The sequence below is a fragment of the Bacillus rossius genome, chromosome 17, assembly GCF_032445375.1.
Source record: "Bacillus rossius redtenbacheri isolate Brsri chromosome 17, Brsri_v3, whole genome shotgun sequence".
In the NCBI taxonomy this organism is placed as follows: Eukaryota; Metazoa; Arthropoda; class Insecta; order Phasmatodea; family Bacillidae; genus Bacillus; species Bacillus rossius.
In genome coordinates, this window is record NC_086344.1 from 6,263,165 (window position 1) to 6,270,884 (window position 7,720).

Genomic DNA, 7,720 nt, shown 5'->3' on the forward strand with positions numbered 1-7,720 from the left:
TTGGAGCATTTGAAACATTTGGAGATGTTGGAGCATTTGGAGCTGTTGGAGCCAAAGAGAAAATTCAGCCGAAGACAGATGCAGCAATTGAAGCCTTGTAGACTTGTAGCTTCGTAGTCAAGTACTCATCTAGACTTGTAGTTCTGTATCCTCGCAGTCTCGTAAACTTGTGTTCTAGAAGCTTCGTAGTTCTGTAGCCTCGTAGTCTCGTAAACTGGAAGACTCGTAGTCACGTAATCTCGTAACCTCATGGCTCGTTGTCGTGTAGTCATGATGTATTGGAGTGTCGTAGACTTGAAGTTACGAAGCCAAGTAGCCTCGTAGTATTGTAGCTACGTTAACAAATAGTCTTGTAATCTTATAACATAATGCTGCTGGAGAAATTGTAGCTTTATACACTCGTAGGCAGTTGGAGGAGTCTTGTAGACTCGTAGAATTGAAGCTTTGTAGCCGAGTGGTTTTGTAGCCATGTAGCCTTGCAGTAATTTGGAGCCGAGTAGACTTGCGTCCTTATAGCTTCATAGACATGTAGTTTCATAGCCACGTGGCCTTTTAGCTATGCAGACTTGCAGCCATGTATAACTCGTAACCAGCTAGATCCTTTTAGACTCGTAGCCTTGTAGCCTCATAATCTCTTAGACTCGTAGCATTCTAGCCAAATATCATTGGAGCTGTTGAAGCAAAATGCAGTTTGGAGACAATGACTGATGGAGCCAAACACTATCGGAGCCTATGACTTATGGAACTAAAAACTGATGGATTCATAGACTGATGGAGACCTTATATCCTAACTTGACACTGACGATAGCATCCTACCGAGTTGAATGTATGTGTGAATCTACCTCCTTTTCGTTAAATGAGCTTTCGTTTTGTAGAATTTGTTTCCTTTTGACTGACGGTGAGTCCAAAATGTGCTGCCTTTTTAATTGCCCTTCCAAAATGTGCTACCTTTTTTATGGTGCTTCCAAAATGTGCTGCCTTTTTTTATTTTGCTTCCAAAATGCGCTGCCTTTTTATTGTGCTTCCAAATGTGCTATCTTTTGGTTGATGGTGCTTCCTCTTTGTTTATGGTGCTTCCAAAATGTGCTGCCTTTTTGATGGGATCCTTAGTGCTCTTGTAAGCGTTAAAACATGATACGTTGGTTTTATTGAATATAATTAGCTGTCTATGAAGAAGGTAGTGAGGTTCGGAAATAACTGGTCTATACATCTGACATTGTTTATGACCCGGTCTCGCGGTCCGAAGACGTTTGGTCTATATGTATGTGTGGCTTTGTACATGAACTGATTAGAGGTTATTCTAAGTATCTAAAAACTAGACTTTTATGTTAGGCTAATGACAACGTATTTAATTCGTCGAACATTGTCGTACATTGTCTTGAATTTTATTTTTGAAGAGAGAATGATTTATAAACTCCATGAAAGGTAATGGAAAACAGAATATTAAATTTATTTAATATTTAGTTACACTTGTCACTGTTCAAGTATTGAACCGAGGACAGGAATCCATTGATTCAATATGTAAATTAATGAGTGATTTTTTCTGTGAATTCTGGAATTATTCCCGCATTTCTAGCTAAATAATTACACGATTCGAAGATGGCGCCCTAATTTCAATATGGCGGGCACCTCAGTAATAAGAAATGATTATTGCACTCTAGCGGGTTAGAATAAAACTAGCATGATGGTAATGATGGTAAGACGAGTACACACACAAAATGGTGTCCTCCAGCAGACGAAAACAAGATGGTGGCAATGTCCTCTAGCAGGTGGTAGCTCCTAGTAACATGTACTGAACACAAAATGTCGGATCCATGATGGTCGTCAAGGTCAAAGTCAAATTTCAAGTTCAATATCAAATTTCAAGGACAGGGTCAAATTTCAAGGCCAAGATCTAATTTCAAGGTCAAGGTTGAATGCCTACAGTCGAGGTCAAAGGTATGGCGAACAGAAAATTTTACTAAAATGCCGCTAGCACACTCTAGCAGACGAAAACAAGATGGTGGTCTCCAGCATACGAAGACAAGATGGCGGACTTGAAATCATACCAGCTGATGTTATTTACCTTATTGGTGGTGGTAGGTCATTTTGTAGGTGGCTTCTGTGGGGGAAGCATCTGTTTTTATTTTTTTATTTTTTGCTGTTACCGGTTTTTAACCAAGGACGGTAATCGATATAATCAATCAGTATTCTAATAAGTAAATTTTTTGATGAATTTTGGATTTTTTCCCGAATTTCTAGCTAAATAATCACGATTTTCCAAGATGGCAGACGTAACGAAAAGTGCAACAAAGGTTTTAAGGATTTCTTATTAAATTTTAATTAATATTTTTTATTAATTTTTAAATATTTTCCCGAATTATTAACATAAAAATTACGGATTTTCAATATGGCGGACATGACGTCATACTAGGTGACAAAATATATATTTTGACAAAAGTGGTGGGGGGAGTCAGTCTGCCTGCAGTCACCATGAGCGAAGGATTGGATGCCATTTTATTTTATTTTTTTGCCCTCACTGGGTTCGAACCGAGGACTCCGAGCTCCATTTCGAAAAAGTATGTTTTTAAAATATTTTGATTAAAATTTTATTAATTGAATTTTTTTATAAATTTTAAATTTTTTCATTAAAATCGAATAATAAATAAAGATTTTCTGGATGGCGGCCGTAACGGAAATTGCAACGGTGACGTCACAATCCTAGATGACATCAGAGGCTTATAGGAGGCTGTAAACATGGATGCTTAAGCCTCTTTTAGAATTTTGTGTTCTTTCTGTGGCAAAAGACTTTTGAGGTTTTTCGAAATCATAATTTTTGAATTTTTGAGGAAGAAAGAAATTTTTCCTCAAAACGGGAATTTTTGAGTCATTAAGAGTCATTTTTGAAGAATTTTGAGGTATTTTTGAGTCCAAGATGGCCGCGTGACGTCAGAGCAATCGGTCAAGCTCCACAGCCTGAAGCCTGTCCCCGGACCGCCATTTACACACTACTGATGTTGTACGAGTCTCAACTCGTCGCTCATACGACGGATTGAAATATCCGACTTTATTTTGGCAATGAGACATGGATATCATTTTAACATCAAATTGAGAAATCTGCAAACATTTGAGGAAACATATAAAAAAGTCAGTGCTATGAATCACTACTCATATCGTTTTATGATTCGGGAAAACAGTGAAAAACATATCTTGAAATGTCAACAATTATTAAATCAGTACATTGTCGAATATGTCTGAAAAAATCGAAAACGAACGACTCCTGTACATTAGATTATATTTAAAAAAACTACATTCTGAAGAGAATATAAATTTACGTGATGCAGTTGTTAATGATGGCAGAATACAAATGAATTAAGTACAATGATCATATTACTGGATACATTTACAGAAAGTCCATGGCACATGCACGAATATGAACAGATGCAATGACATGTTCGAGTATATGACCGGCCAGATTAGTTTATTACATTCATAAGGGCCGAAATAACTAACTTTTATTTCCTGGACAATCATCATGATATTTGTGCACGTGTGTTCAAACAAAATTTGAAATCTTTTGTGGATGCCATTTTCAAGTGTCGTGTTTTTGGATAGACATGCTGTTGGATGTATTCTATTGAATGGAAAAAGAAAAAAAAAGCCTCGTGCACACATATTGATTTGGTTGATCGAAAAAATCTTACCAAAACAAATTTATCAAGTCATTTCAGCAGAAATACCAGATGGCGACATTGATCAAGACTTTTTCAAATGGTAACCAAAAACACGATTCGTGGCCCATGTGGTTTTACTCAGCAACAGTTCACCGTGGATGTCTGATGGGAAATGCATGAAACTATACCTAAGATACTTTTAAGAGTTTCATCACAAGCAATGATGAATATCCACTGTATCGTCGACGATCAACTGAAGAGGGTGGTAAATCCATAACTTTAAAAGTACGAAATATTAATATTAAATTGATAATCGTTGGGTTGTAACTACTGTATTCACCGTTAATATCGAAAAATGTCGAGTATTGTAATTCGGTGAAATCGATCAAATATATTGGTAAATATTTCAACAAAGGAAGCGATGTGGAAGTTTTTGTAATAGGAAATGCCGCTGCATCTTTTTATGAAATAGACCAATATCAACTGGGGCAGTACATTAGTAGCAATGAAGTAGTATGGTTCATTTTATCATTTCCAATCCATGAACTACATCCAACAGTTGTTCATTTGTCAGTGCATCTCGAAAATTAACAATGCGTGTACTTTACAACAGAAAATGCACATGCGGGAGCATTTTAACCACAGCCAACAACATTAACTGCATTTTATCATTGGGCAGGGATGACATGTTTGCAAAGACGCTACTTTACTTTGAAGCTTCAAAATACTACGCATGGAATGCATCAGCGAAACAGTTTCAACGTCGTAAACAAGGCAAAGCAGTTGAAGGACATCTCCATTTGTACCTATTCGATCGACACAATAGGCCGTCTGTTCACTGTTCATCCAAACAATGCAGGATGCTTTTACTCGCGATTACTGTGAATCAACGTATGTGGACCAACATTTTTCCAAGAACAGAGAAAAGTAAATGGTGAAGTATGCGCAACTTATCGTGAAGCTTGCCAAGAATTAAATCTTCTTGAAAACGATGCACATTACACTTCACTCGCTGATGCACCGAATACGGCTTCACCGCAAAAAATAATAAAATAATAGACTTGACAGAATTAGACGGGGTCGGTTTTGTCGGCTAGATATTTTCATTATAGATAACTAATTTTAACGAAGAAGTCAATACCGTGTATATTTTTTTTCAAAAATGCAAACTTATTTTTTTCAAATAAGAACTTGAAACCAAAAATAAACATATATAAAAAAAGCAGTAAGATTATTAAAATCACATAATAAAAGCCTCTACCTATACTCATCAAACGAAATATATTTTTTAGATTTCCTTTCAATTGCATATTTAAATAGGTTAAAAATAGCTTAAATTTTTAATATATTTAGTTTATAAGGTTTGGTTATTATTGAGACTTTTCTTATGTGATTTTAATAATTTCAAAACGAATTAAATTTCCTATTTGTATAAATATTTTAAAATTTTACTCTGTATTGACTTTTTCTTTCATTCAGATCTCCATAATGAAAGTATATAGGCGACAAAACCAACCTCATCGAATATGTAAAGTCTTTCAGATGCATTAAATGTTTTTATATTCTTGTCATTAATGCACGATACGGCCTTTCCTATCCTCTTTTAACCCGTTTTGGTCAGTGGATCCCACAAGCCACCTGTCATGCATCCCTCACCTAGACCTCTACGCTGTGCATGTGCTAGCATGAAGTGTAGTGCGTCGAACACTGTGAGTACCATGTGGGGTGTGGGGTGTGGATCTTTCATTCAGGCATTTAAGTAAAAGTAAAATATGTTTTTTTGAAGTGAAAACTTCTTTAGCCGCGTTGGGTGGTTTTTGGTAGGGGCAAAACTTATGGGTTCGCGTCACCGACATGCTAGTGACGTGTTGCGCCAGACTGGCGAATCGCAGCGGCCTGTGTACATGAATACGCATATTAACACTAATAAATTGTATATAATCGGCTGTATCATGTGCGTGTTGGACTCTTTTTTTGGATGGGTAAAATCTTGTGAGTTCGCGTCACCGACATGCTGTAGTAGCAGTAAGTGAAGTTAATTTGACCACGTGAATACATTACCTATGTCTGACATCACTGGTAAGTCGTAGCTAGGTAATGCATTTTTACATATTTTTTACATACCACTGACATCTGTTGTGACTAAAAACTGATATAAGGATAAATGATATCATGCTGACATCGTACTGATATAATACCAAAATCATTTACTTACGTACATTTGGATGGCCTTATGCCAGAGTGAACCATTAACCAAAATTTTAAAAATGTGGATTAATATATGTGCATGTTCAGAATTTCATGATCTTTCTTATGCCACAGAGAACTATGATCCACTTCAATAGGGGAGTTCGTAATGTTGTAGTTTTGTTGTGGCATATGGTTGGTATACCTGTATTTAGTCCGCCAAAGTGAACTATAGACCACATCAAGATGGCGTCTAAAGGACACAGTTCAAAAAGTTCAAGATGTAATACTGATACATTGTGTTGCAGTAGTAGTGATAGCGAAGTGAGTGATATCAGCAATGGATCATCTGACAACTATGTACCGAGTTTTGAGTCAGAAACATCATCCACAGGTGATTATTATAAATATTTATAACTATAAACACAATGGTAATCTAGGTTATGTAAATAGGGTTTATGTATAGAACTTTCTTATGCCAAAGTGAACCATTTTAAAATAGAAGTTTCCAAGCTCACCACATCAAGCAGCACTTCAGATTTTGCAGTGTTGCCAGCATTTAAACATACATTTTATTATAAAATATCCAAAATATAGTGAAGTAATCCTTTTCTTCTTTTTCTTTAACTAAGAAGGAGATAGTTCACTCTGGCAAAAGTGTGTATCTAGAACTTTTCTGATGGTGTTGTATAAAAGCATTATAAACACACTTAGCATAACTTAAATAAATAAACCACGACGATAAAATTATTTTGAAATTGTTTTATGTGTCATGAGAATATGCTTAGGTAATAAATAAAAACAGTCTTCCACAAAATATTTATAGTTTTTTTTTTTTTCAATTCAGATGCAGAAACTACACATGTAAAGGAATCCCCCAAAAAGAGAAGAAAAGGGAAACCACGAAAATGGAAGAAGAATATAAGGAAAAGTTCAAGACTCAAAGGCAAAGAGTATGTGAATAGTAAAGGTGCTGTGGTTCAAGCCAAGGAATTTAAAGACTCCTCGTGCAAATTTAAATATAACTGTGGAAGTAAGGTGAGTCTGGACGATAAGCAGAAGTTTCATGAACTATTTTATAGCGCAGAGTCTTGGGATACGCAAACTGTGCTTATTGCTGGTGCTGTCAAGTGTCGGAGTGTTGAAAGAAGACGTTCAAGTACAAAGAACAAAAACAAGAAGCAAGTTAGAAGGACTTATTATATACCTACATCAAAAGGTGACATAAATGTGTGCAAAATTATGTTTACTGGAACATTGCAGATTGACAGTGCTCGAATTCGTAGGGCATTACTTAAGGTAAAGTCTTCAACAACCAGTGATCTAAGAGGAAAGAATGTCCCTCACAACAAAAGTTCTTCAGCTACAATAGAGTTGATTCATGCCCACGTAAAAAGTTTCCCGACTACACATAGCCATTATGCAAGATCTCAGACAAAGAAAAAATATTTGGGAACAAATCTGAATCTCGGTTTGATGTATCGACTTTTCGTTGAAGACATGAAAGATAAATCCCTCTTAGAAAATATACCAAGCCAGTCAATGTACGAGAAGGTTTTTAGACGTGACTTCTGTTTGAGTTTCAAACCACCAAGGAAAGATACATGTCAACCGTGTAATAAACCTGTGTTCCTGTAGACTTAGTAGGTACTTAAAAACAAAAAGGCCTAGAAACGTACGGGCCATGGCATACGTCAAGAAGACATATGAACAGTGAGCAGAGGCGGAACACATGTAAAATACAAAGAATTTAGGTGTTAACACCCCAAAAGATTGGTGGGTGTTAAGGTGGATCGTAATATATAAAAATATAAATAATACAATTAAATCTGGTTACTTCTAGATTATTTTAATGGTTAACTTATTTTATTTTGAACAAG